At 37.8% G+C, this 12,704-nt stretch overlaps 1 protein-coding gene across 3 annotated transcripts in view; it reads right to left on the reverse strand.

Moving 5' to 3' along the window:
• arhgef10l (Rho guanine nucleotide exchange factor 10 like) overlaps window positions 1–10,663 on the reverse strand; it is a 168,058-nt gene extending 157,395 nt beyond the window's left edge. For 2 of the 3 annotated variants that reach the window (XM_015375350.1, XM_015375351.1), the window contains exon 1: window positions 10,336–10,663. The gene's annotated coding sequence lies outside the window, so the exon portion shown is untranslated. The remainder of the gene's footprint in view (window positions 1–10,335) is intronic. The other variant, XM_015375349.1, reaches the window with a different exon arrangement.
• Between the last annotated feature and the right edge of the window lie 2,041 nt (window positions 10,664–12,704).

Here is a 12,704-nt window from a genome sequence, read left to right on the forward strand (position 1 = left end):
ACCAGGAATTTGCTGATCTAATATACTAAAACCCCTGAAGTAAGCAAACTGACGGAAGAAGTCTTTACCAGCCTTTTTATCCAGCAGCACTTTGAGAAGTAATAGCAAAAATAAATACACAGAGATGGTTGCAAAAATGGGATATATTGCTACAAGCAATGAGCAAACCAAAATGTTCATAATCAAATGATAGTAAGATCATCTACATAAAGCTAGTGTATATACACAATGTGTTTATAGAGAAGTGTCAGCAGTTTAAGAAGCTTGAAGGAAGAAAGAATGAGATCCTCAGTCTGAAGAACTGTATCCAATTTCTCCCACTTCCTTACCTATAGCCTGAAGCGATAGGTGTGAAAAGTCCCCACTAAAGGTGGGTGAGGGTCTTGAGGATGGTGACAGCTGTTCTCTGGATTCTGACAGTCGTGTTGATGTTTTTAGCTGTCTGTACCACTGCCTGCAGAGGTTTGTGAACCACCTAATCAAGAAATGCTGATACAGTATGCCCGACTGTGATGAAACTGGTCAAGATCATATTAGTTATGCAGCTATAGAAGTTTCTAAGGATAATCAGAAATAAACCAGACTTCATCGGTTTGCTCAGACATAAAGCTGCTGCGGAGCCTTCTTAGCCAGATGCGCAGTGTTTAGTGTTCAGGTGGCGTTCAAGACATGGTTATATATATAGACTGCTTACATTCTCCACCTAGAAGTGCCAGATTAACTGTGGCACATAAGAAATTGCCTTGTTAAAATCCACCATCATCTTCGGTAAGACACCTCTTTCATGGATGTATAAATTTATTTTTACCACCAAGCAATTTCTGCTACTTACACCTGATTTCTTTTCCCATTCTGTAATAACCTGCTGCTGCACGAAAGACTCCGGTATAGCACCTGGGGGAAAAAAAGCAGGGCCAGGTGCCCTCCTGTTTCCATTGAGTTTTATGTGGTGTAGGAGCAGTCACAACATGACTCTTTTATGACTTTATCTAACCCAATACAGAGTGGCTTTCTTCGACAATGACCACAAACCATTCAATCTCCAACTTTTCCTCTCTCACGCCACAGAGCACACTCCAAGACGCTCCCGGAAGTTCTCAGCAGAAACCAACAGAAATGGCAACCCCCATAGTTCTGGCTGGGATGCTTGTCCATATGAGAGTCTGTTTTTCCCAGGTGAAAATGACAATATTTTTTTTTGTCTTAATAGCAAATAAGCCAAAATACCATAATCATTATTATTTGTTTGGCATATTATTCACAAAGGTTACATAATAAAGAGGAACTGCCAAATTGATTTTTATTTTAAAATTGACTTGTTGGCTACAAATTCTTGTGTTATTAACACAACAATCTTTGCAAATGTTCAGCAAATCCTTTGATTTACTATGTTCAGCAGGAATTATTTATGTGTAGTTATTGGAGTAATTAAACTTAAGCGTAAATTTAATCTGGAAGACAGCTTCACCTGAAGCACCTGCGATGTCCCTCATTCAGCTACAGCTAATCAACTGGGGAGCCACACCTTCTCTGAAGCCAATCATCTTTCAAAATCCCCTTCACTCTCCTTCCTCCTCCCTCATTCTCAGACTGTTCTCTCGGTCTCATCACCTTGTGGCTAAATTCTCCACCAGATTCCAGGCCCTGGGGGAAGACTACTCTCATCTATTTCTAGGTTACTCATCCAGGGGTATGTTGATTCAGAGCATCAAAGTCTTCTGCCAGAGCGCCAGCGCCAAAAAACTAATTTTGTTTATTTTTTTATCTACTTCTGCTTCCTTGAACAGGTCAGCCTCACTGAGCCTGGTTCTACTAGAGGTGTCTTCCTATTAAAAGGCAGTTTTCCTCTCCACTGTCGCTGCATTCATGCTTAGTGTGACGGATTGCAGAGAGTCAATAAGTCCTTGCATAGATTGAAAAGTTATGAATAATCTGATTGTGTCACATGAATAAATAAATGTAGTATTTCCTAAACTTTCTCTTTGTAAGTCTCTCCAGGTTGGATTTATATTATACCATATCCTTAAAATAAAAAGAAACAAGTGTAGGTGTTGAATCATGTTCTTTTAAGATTGGCTTAGTTGCTTAAAAATAAAATTGCTAATGGTTTAAAAAGTTAGCTTTACTGTGCAAATAATCAAAATAATAGTGTAAAATAGACAAACGATAAAGAACTTATATTGTTAGCTTAAAAGGATCAACATTATTATAGGATTGTACATATAGTAATGCACACTGTTTAATTATTACATTTTCAATGCAATATAAGACATCATATCATTTAACTCTTAATTAGGTCTCTTTTTTGCCAAATACTTAATCTATTAGAACTACTGTACAGTGAGAAAATAGTGATGGCTTTGAAAAAAGCAGAAAATATCCCCCAGTTTTCTCAAAAGAACAGATTCATTTGAAATTGTGCAGCAATATCCTTTCAAACATAGCAGTTTTCTCTCCACATTTTATTGTGGCCTAAACATACATGTTTGCACTGCATTAAAAAATAATGCTGCTGGAGAAGTCCAAAAAAACACTGATTTTTTTGAGGTGGCATCTTATTGTTTCTTTTTCTTTTTAGCTTTTCATATTGATCATATGCTTTTTCAGCAGTCAGAGTTCAGTACCAACATGTTGCTGCCCGTCATGGCAAACCTATAAAATCTTTTGGGATGAGTAAACACACAACACTGATTCAGATGCACACTTGTTTTAAATAGCAAAACCAGTTTCCCTATTTTATTTGCTTCAAGCAAGGATTACAACTGATAATCCAGTTTGATTTAATGTTTTTCATCATTTCAAAAGCAACATTACAAAGCAAACATTGCTTTGTTAACATTTTTAGAGACATTTTCCATACATTGAGTTTATATGAGAAAGTAAGTACTCATTGAAAAATTTAATTTGTTAGCCTGCTGGTTATGAACATGGCCTTGAAGTCTTACAGAGTTACCGTTTGGTCACAGATTCACCACACTACTCTCAAACCACTAGAAAGCCTGCTAAATCTGGCCCGGTTGGCTACACAAGAAGCAAACCAGATTTCACTGCTGCACCATTTTTTTTTTCTGTTTAAAGTGATTTTTTAATGTCCACATGCAAATGTATACATTTGCTTATGGAATGAAAATGTTAATTTACTGTCAGAAAAGCTGTACTAAATGAAATTTTGTTTTGTATACGCTCTGTGTATAAGAAATAACAATAAAAGTTGTCTGAGTCATACATTAAAAGCAGAACTTCAGCCGATCCACAAGAGCTGACTCTTTTGCTAAAACTTCTCTCTCAGATAGAGGCCCTGTACTTTGGCATTAACTCCCTGTCAGTTTAAAGTTCGTAACTAACTTCACCATTTTGAAAAACAAACCATGCAATTGTTCCACCAAAAAAATCATTTTAATGATGTTTACTGTTTTGTCACCGTTTTAAGTTCATAACTGCAATTGTTGGTCTATAACCATTACTTTATTTGTTGTAGTATTTTATATAGACTGTTTTTAAAAGACCATCCAGGGACAAGAGCAACAGATTATCCAATGCTATATTCACCATGATAAAGATATACTCTAGGACTGCTGTTTTACTCAGTTTGTTACTGCATTTCTTTTCTCATTGCATCCGTCCCTATCAAATAAACTAATAATAATAATGAGGATAATAAAAACTATGTTTTGAGAAGCAGGCATATTTTTTGTAAAGACAAGCATTTCACCTAACAATTATTCCAGTCCACTACAGCCTTCAAGCCACTTTACTATACATCCTCTGTGCCACAAACACAGCTATGTTGTTTGTCCCACTCAGTGGTGAAAATAACAAAGAGCGTTTTGTGGTTGGAAAACCTGCCTTGCGTTGTTTCTGCATTTATCAGAGCAGTGCTGATTACAACAAAGGTCATTTGGGTGGTGGATGTGCAGCCTGTGTTGTGGTGAATGCAGACAATATAGTTTAGTTGGATAAAAGCTCCACATTTTATTTCTAAAAACCAGTGATGAAGATTTGTCATTATTCTTTTACAGAAAAAAGACACACTGACTGAGCAATCATTCTCTCTTGTACACTTCACTGAGATGGACAGAGTAAAGCAAAATAACACTAAGAGATGTAAAAAAGCTGGTGTCTTAAATTAAAGTTCTACCTGCGAACAGATCTGATACCTTAAAGTTTAGCTTCTCGGGTTGAAATAAAATATCCTCAGCGGCTTTCTTTAAGCATATAGATATTTGAACAGCACATGAAAAAGATAGCTGCTTAGAAAAATAAAGAGCCCCAGGAGCAGAGTTGTGTGAAAGCCATTCTTATGGAGAAAATAAGAAACATACAAGAATAGAGATGAAACTAACCCTTCACACTTCTGTCTCTGACCTACATAGAGCAAAGAAAACACTCAACACGTTTTCAGTAATTATTGGAGAGCTGTCACATAAAAGCCTATGCACTGTTATAGATTGGTATTGCTTACATTTATAAGGGTAATGTATGGCCGTCTTGGACATCCATTTGCATTGTATTTCACTATGATCTTGTTTTAATCAAGATATTTTATTGATTTGCATACCGTGGCTCTTGGTACTCCTCCAGTTTATTTCCATTCAGTCTTAGTTAACAGTGCTGCATCTGTTTAGTACTTGTCTGCTGATTTATGTTGCCTAACTCCTTCTCAGCTCCCTGTTGTCCTACTTTTATTAGAAATAGTAGTCCAAGGAAATCTTTCTTCAGTTCCAAAATTTACAATATTCAAGCCAATAAGAAGCAAGTTCAATCTTGAACCCTAGAGGTTTTTGTAGAGCTGATGTATTCCCTTTACTAGGTCTTTCAACAGTTTTACAGAGAATATATGACCAACAGCAAAGAAATGCACAAAGGACTGATAAGAGGGAGTCCGGTCCATGAACAGACAACAGCAGACTGCAGACGATGATGATGACTGAATAAATGGCACCGCAAAATCTCACAGAAAATTACCACAAGCAGAAACACTTGAAGGTTTTTCTTTTAAGAAAGCGGCACAACAACACTCAATGACAGACCACTGACAACAAAATGTAGCAGGAAGAAGCAATTCTGCCTCTGGCTCTACTTCCTTCTTCTGTATCCCTGCAGACTTCCTATCAAGAGATTCTGATGTTACTTGGCCAATTTACAAACCGCAAACAGGGACACTAGAACAGATGGAATATGTCTTTTTTGGCTGTCAAAAGGCATAATAATCTGAGTGGGAGGCTGTTCACAGGCATTTATGGATTTCATGGATTCATTTCAACACAACATTACCCTCACACTTTCTCGTAATACAAAAAAGTCTATTTCTGGACTATATCTTTCAGATGTTACAGTTATTTTAAATTCAACTTTAAATTATTTTCAGCATTGCAGCTGACATATTGAATGCAATAATGTAGTTTACACACAACATGATGCATTATCCACAGACCTCGATGAAGATTTGTTTGCATTTTCCCCTCAGGTTTACATTCGTTTTGACAGCGTTCAAGACATGTAGGAATATATTATGCATTCGGCAGTCAGCTTGGCCTTCATTTGCCCTCTGCTGAAGAGAGGAATGTCAGTCCACACAGCAGAGAGATGCTGATGAAATCCCATTAATCAAGGACACAGTTAGAATAACCTCTACCTCCTATCTCCCAATTGTTTTCATTACACAACGATGAAAAGGAAACATTTCTTGCTGTACTTTTCACATGCTGAACACAGATAAGAACACAGCAGGCATCAACCAGAAGCCATTTTATTTATCATGTAATGCAAGAAATCAAACAAAACATAAATGGCTGGCTGAAATACTAAAGTCTGTATAGAAAAATAAGTGTGTCACAGAATTATTTAATTTCAACATAAAAGATAATAATAAGCACATCTAAAGAGGCTTTAAAACTAATACTACGGTAGATGTTTCAAGGTGTCTGAATTTTCCTTTTATCTACATTTTAATTAATATTTGTTACTATAATACATTGCAATACAACAATACATTTGTCAAGAAGTTGGAATTATTCTCCCATAAAGTTAAAAAGTAAATATAAACATCAAAGAGTCTGATGTTGAATATTTTCTAATTTTTGGGTTACCATAGTTTAAATATTTTTCTTCTGCAGATCTGTCTCAGCTGATATTAGTCATTATACCTTCATAGCAGCATGCATTTTGGATCCTGCACAAACAAAAAGGCTGAAAGATTTTAGTTTGATTACCCATAAACATGACGCTCCTTTTTTTCTTTTTCTTTTATTTTAACAGTGTTCTGTCTGGCAATGTGGCAATAAGAATAATTGTCTTGATGCCAAAAAGAGCCCAACAGATTTTACTTTCACAAGTGGAGCAGTAGGGCTATTGCCATAGTGTTCCGCTTGTTTCATGCATATAAATTGCTTTATTATAATTATGCAGGGAGTTTTACAGATTATATGGACACCGCAATGTTAAACATGATGCTCCCCATACCTTATGTACAAATCTTTGGGTTATCTTCAATGACCTCAACAGGTGTAAAACATTTCCTTCTAATTCAAAAATATATTGACAAGACTAAGTAAAAGACCATCTCTATTTTATTGCAATCTCTGTACTTGCTGCCTTTAGGAAATTAATTAATACAGGCCTGCACTATATAGCGCTTTATCACGTCCAAGTACCCAAAAGCACTTTACACTAGATTCAGTCATTCACACATTCACACTGTGATGGTGGCAAGCTACATTGTAGCTATAGCTGCCCTTGGGCAGACTGATAGAAGCAAGGCCGCCAAACATCGGTGTCTATCCCATGGACACAACTACAGAGACAGATCGAGTAGGGGCTCAAACCGGTACCTAACCACTTAAAGAACAAACTTCTACACCCTGAGTCACCATTGTCAGAATCAAATAAGCTCTTTTTGATGGCCCACCAATCATATATCAGCAATCTCCTCGTTGCCTGTTATCCTTACACAGAACTGCATTACTCAGAATGTACGTTTTATTGTGTTTTCTAGAGTTTCAAGTACTAGGTTTGAAGGCAGAACTTTTCCCTGCTTTACTGTGGAACCAGCTAGGCATACAAATCATGCTTTTAGTTGCAAGATTTAGTGGTGGCCCTGTCTTACCTAAAGGAAATAATCTGTTAGGAATTATGCATTAATTGATTCATCTTTTAAAGGTCTTCATTTGTTTTTACTTAGGAAAACTGAACAAGTGGTTTTAAAAATAAGAAAATCAGCAAATATATCCTAGATATTTTCTTCTTATGTAACAAAAAACTTTTGGTAGGATTAGTTAATGTCTTGTCTTGCCAAGTTCTGGAATAAACTTCATTGGAAGACCTACGACTTGGACCAAAGATTGGCAAACAGTTGTGACTTGGATATAGTAAAAACAATATGCATTATAAGATATATCTCAAAGTAATTATTGCTGTGATAAAGTCATTTTATTGCTACCATCCACTGCTGCCCTCAGTATCTATTAAGACATGTAGTTATCTTTAATACTTTGTGCTAAGGGTAACAAAGAGCGCTGATTGTAGCATCAGCACAATAGTTAGCGGTTTGCTTTTCTGATGTCCCAAACTAGATATGTGCAAATAGAAATCCACTCAAGTCATATTTTTAAAAGATTTAATGCCATTCTAGCTTACAATTCAACAGTTCCAGAATTTCACATAAAAATTATTTTCGGTGAGCTGATAACAAATTAGACCCTTAAAGTAAAAAGAAGAGCGTGAGGCAGAAGGGTAAATGAATATACAGTACCTAACCCTAAAGAAAAACAACAACAGACATTTTTTATTTCTTATTTTAGAACTAGTGATTTTGGTTTTGAAACATGAAATGCAATACCAAGCTTATCCAAACTGTCCCATTTCCCTTGTACCTAACAAAAACAGACCTGCATCAAAAAACACTCACTACCTCAATTTCACTAATTCACATTATTATATAACATCAACATCTTCACAAATGTATTTATAAAAAATGATTTAAAAAAATATTTTCACAATGCGTAAACAGTGTGTCTTTTTAAATCTTAGAATCTGCTTTATTTCTATCACCTTACTAAAATAAATAATAAAAATGTACACTGACTAGTTCCACAAACAAAAGGGCGACATTCTCCTACAATGTAAAAGACTTTTAGCTTCACGTTAACAAACTTTCCAAACACCAAACTCAATAAAGCAAATACATTAGAACAAAAAACGTTCTGATCCATTTAGCTGATATTCTATAGACCAGCTAGGCCCTTCAATTGGTACACCTATTTAATCGCTGTCAGTTCATAGACAGCTAGAAATGGCAGGTCAACATGCTGAAGTCAAAATCAAGTATCATGGAAAAAGACAGGAATGCGATTCAAGTGACTTTAAACTTGACATAGTTGATGCTTAAAACTCTTATTTGAGTAATTCAAATCTGTTTAGACACTGGTTTCAAGAGAATGCTCAGAAAAATAGATGGTGTAGTATGTAAATAACCTCCCACTGGAGCCAAGTTATCCACAGTGTGTCTACTCTAGAACAACAACAGGACGGGCACTGAAGCAAATGGGCTACAGGAGCAGAATATAAATATAGGTTTCAGTTTTGTTTGCTAAGAACAGAAAAGTTGCTGCAACATTAGGACTGGAAGGTTGGGATTTGCTGAAAATAACTTAAAAACATTTTTTCTTTCTTACAACGTATAAGTTATTTAACAATGCATTGTCTTCTGATTCACCATCCCAGGAAATTAATATATGACAGGAAGAACAGTGCTCTCCAATGGTCCCCACAGCCAATAGATCTCAATCAAATAGTGCAGCCTTAGCAAATTGTAAAACAAGATATTCATGTAATGGATGCATACTTTAGCTAATAACTGTGCAGAGCAGTCAAACTAATATGGACTGCAATATTTTTATTTTGTATTTTACCTTATAAAATAACGGTTTGAAGGCAGAATGGTTTAAACTCAGCCCTAATAAGATATCCATCAAACAATGGCTGGTACTGTAGGTTCACAGAAGATGTGTTTTTGTTCAAAGCTCTCTCCCTCCTTATCATGACTTCAAAATGTATCATCTAGAAACAGGTCAGTTAAAAACAAATAAACATTAGGGTCCGTAACAGGGCAGCTTTCTCACAACATAAAAAGAATTCTGTAACAAAACAGCAAAATGTTTTTGTTGTACAGTTATCTTCAAACGCTTAGAGGAAATCCCTGTTGGTTAAATGTGTAGTTGTGCTGATTTGTTGCGTTTGAATGAGGTTATGTGGCCTGGACACAAAAGTATTTTACGTAAAAGTCAGCTTCCTTTGACATCCTTGAATTCCCTCTGCGGGTTAATGATCAGACAATCTCAGATGACTGTACTGGGCTTGTTGTACATTATATCACTGAACATGTGGAAGGCGTGTCCCCACTATCAAATGACTTATTGTGTAGTGGAGCATCAAGGCCCTGTGAATGATGGCGTGAGAGCAAGTTTTCGTCTAATAAAAGATGACTGTCAGTGGACAGAAGTCTTTGCGATAGTTTAAAGCAATGCATGCTTGGATTGAGGATGTTTTTCAGAGGTCTCAGGCTGTGACTAGAAGTTCAGAGAGTTTTTGACAAGAAAGCTTTAGGACATCCGGGGGGGGGAAAAAAGGCTGAAACAGTGCCTCAGCTTAAAATGCAAATTTCTTTGGTCAGAGCAGAGACTGTGTCAGAGGTCCCTTAGATCCCTCCCTCCCATCCCTTTGCTCCCAGAATCCCCCCCACGCTTATTCTGCTGAGAGCCAGTGTGAAATTCATCCTGGGAGGGGCTTTTTGTACTCTGGGAAGCAACCGTCAAAACTGGAATGGTGTAGGCCAGATCCCGGCCAAGGGACAATAATGGCCTGAGGGACAATAAGAGCTGTGCACTGAAGCTGAAAAATGGCCAGCTATAGGTGTGGATTTTGGATGAGCTGTAAATCCCTCAACCATCCTTCCTGGAGCCTGTCACGGAAACTACGGCTATCATAACAAGGCCTCATGCTCTCTATCCCTGCCGGCTCTTTGAGTCAGGCCCAAGGTTTAATTGTCCATGATGTTGTGTACTTTGCTAAAGGGCTTCACTTTATCGGCCCTGTCCATCCCCTGCTCTCCTCCTCCACATTTTCTTGTCTTCTTAGCTGGCCGTATAGCTGTCAGGCTGAAAGCCAGGCAGGGACAAACCAGCATACCCACCCCCAACTCAACTCCATCAATAGCCCCATTTGGACAAACATGCTTTCTTTCCAACATGCTGAGAGAGAAAAGAAAGACAGAGCAACGGCAAAATCAAGTAAATAAATCAGCAGTGTTTCTTGAAAATAAGTAAATGCACATCTCACCTTCTTGTCAGTAACAGCAGGCTATGTCCTCCAAGAAGCTTCAGGCACTCCCTGGTGACCCTTTAATCCTAGAAACATCCCATAAATAGTCAGTTTTTACAACAGCACTCCCATCTCTATAGTCTCCTTTGAGGGCTGCAAGTGATAGAACACAGATTTGAATTCTCCTGTGCTGTTTACTTTCCCACAACTTCTCCCCGGCACCGTGTGTACTGGCAGCTCAAGATGAGGTAGCTCTCTTTGCTCCCTCCCCTTTCTGGCTCTTCCTCTTTTGCCTGTCTGTTTCTGTTCTACACTAAATCTTCCTTCTCTCACACTCTGTTTTTTTACATACCCCCCCACCCAATACCCCCTTCCCTCATCTAGTTCCAATCTGTCCTTTCTTCAATTCTTTCCCTCCCTCCACTTTACAGACCCCTGCTGCTGTCCACAGAGCAGCACAAAGCAGGACAAGGCAGCTCAGTCACAGTTGGCCAATAGGAGACAAACAAGCCATTCAACTGGCCAATAAGAATGCAACTGCTGGAGCTTGGACCAATCAGGAAGTATATTCAGGAAAAATGGGATGGGCAAGAGGTATTAGAGGCAATGCTGTTTCTCCAAACTTCCTGTGAGGGGAATAGGTTCAGAGAATGCTGGAGTGACTTATTCATTTCCAGCGGATTGTTAGGGGTTTTTTTTTACCAATTGGCTTTGCTTGGTAACAAGTCTATGTAAGTAAACATTTGGTAAGATATTTAAACAACTTTATTTTGCAAGAAGGTGCAAAGTGCAAGGTCCATTATATCTTTATTATCCTATGATGTAATCTGGTTTACAGCTGGTGTTAATAAATGAGCATAAAGCAACATAAACAACTGAACACAGACACACATGTTAGTGTCACATACAAAGCAGTAGGGTTATTTTTTGAATATATGTCCTTTTTTACTTAAAAAAAAACATGGCATAATTTGTTTATTCTGATACAACTTAAACACACTTTTTATTGTATGAGTAAGCCAAGATGTATCACATTATAATGTTTCTTATAATGTTTTACAATTCAGAAAATATTCATCCACCCATCTTCTCTTGCTTCTCTGTCAGGGTCACAATTGGGCTGGTGCACATAGCCGGCAGTCTATAGGCAAAAGGAGGGGTTACAACCTGGATAGGTCACCAGTCTGTTGCAGGCAACACAGAGTAACACAACAACACCTAAGGGCAGTTAATAGAGACCAATTAATCTGTTGTGTTTTTGGACAGTGATAGGAAGCCAGAGTACCTGGAGAGTACGCAGGCATGCCCAGGGAGAACAGCAAACTCCATGCAGAAAGAATATAACCCAGCAACCTCTTGTTGCAAGACAACAGCGCTACAAACTGTGCCACTGTGCCGTCCAAAAACAGTGATTGATTAACTAAAATGCAGGAAAGGTATAAAAAAAATCAACAATAAATGTTTTATTAAAAACACATGTTTTGACCTGTAGAAACCTATGTGTGTGTGTGTCTGTGTTGCTAATGATGTAGATTATAACTATGTAGGGCTGAGTATAATTCTCAGTATATGCTGGTGAAGATTCTCACTCATCCAGGTCATAGTCATTGCAAAAAAGTAAAAAAAAAAAAAAAAAACAATCCTATGGACTTGGTTCCCAAGTTTGAAGACGTTTCGCTTCCCATCAAAGAAGCTTTTTCGATTAAAAATGTCAGAATTAGCGTTGAGTTTGAAGTTTTATATAGTAGCCCAAAAACCTGTTTTGGCTTAGAAAACATGCAAATTGAACCAGAAGAGTGGGTCCGCTCCTTTGGAATGGGAAGTTGTTTTGGGTTCTTTGTTAGCCTGCAATACCCGATAGTTGGTTATGCCTTTGAAAGACGGGTTGTCATGGGCAATTGTTGGCTTGGCTGCCCTCACCATAGTTATTTATGAGAAGGATTTTTCTATTCTTGTGTTAATGTTTTCCTCTGTTCTTTAGTGTTCTGTGTTTGTTTCATGACCACTATCAAATTGCTGATAGTGGACCTTTTGCTGCGGGACCTTTTGCTGTGCCAAGATGCGTGTCAACCATGGACTTTGCATGTAAACTAGCTGCTTCTGCTGCCTTTGCTGCTCGCAGTGTGAACACAGCATAATGCTACGTTCAGACTGTAAGCAACAAGAGCAGCAAAAACGTGTGTGCTGCTTCATTTTTTATGCTTTTACAAGTTTAGTTCTGACATGCGGCTGAAGCATCTTTGCTGCTCCAGCTGATCGGTCGAACAGTCGGTCTGATGCGCGTTGGGTGAAGCTACCCTATCCTTTCTTTGCCTGTACCAATGGCAGCTATATTTGCTGTGATCAGTGGGTAAAAAGTAGTTTCAAGATGTTTTAAAGTGAGAAAG

Source organism: Cyprinodon variegatus, unplaced genomic scaffold, assembly GCF_000732505.1.
Source record: "Cyprinodon variegatus isolate N-32 unplaced genomic scaffold, C_variegatus-1.0 Scaffold117, whole genome shotgun sequence".
NCBI lineage: Eukaryota > Metazoa > Chordata > Actinopteri > Cyprinodontiformes > Cyprinodontidae > Cyprinodon > Cyprinodon variegatus.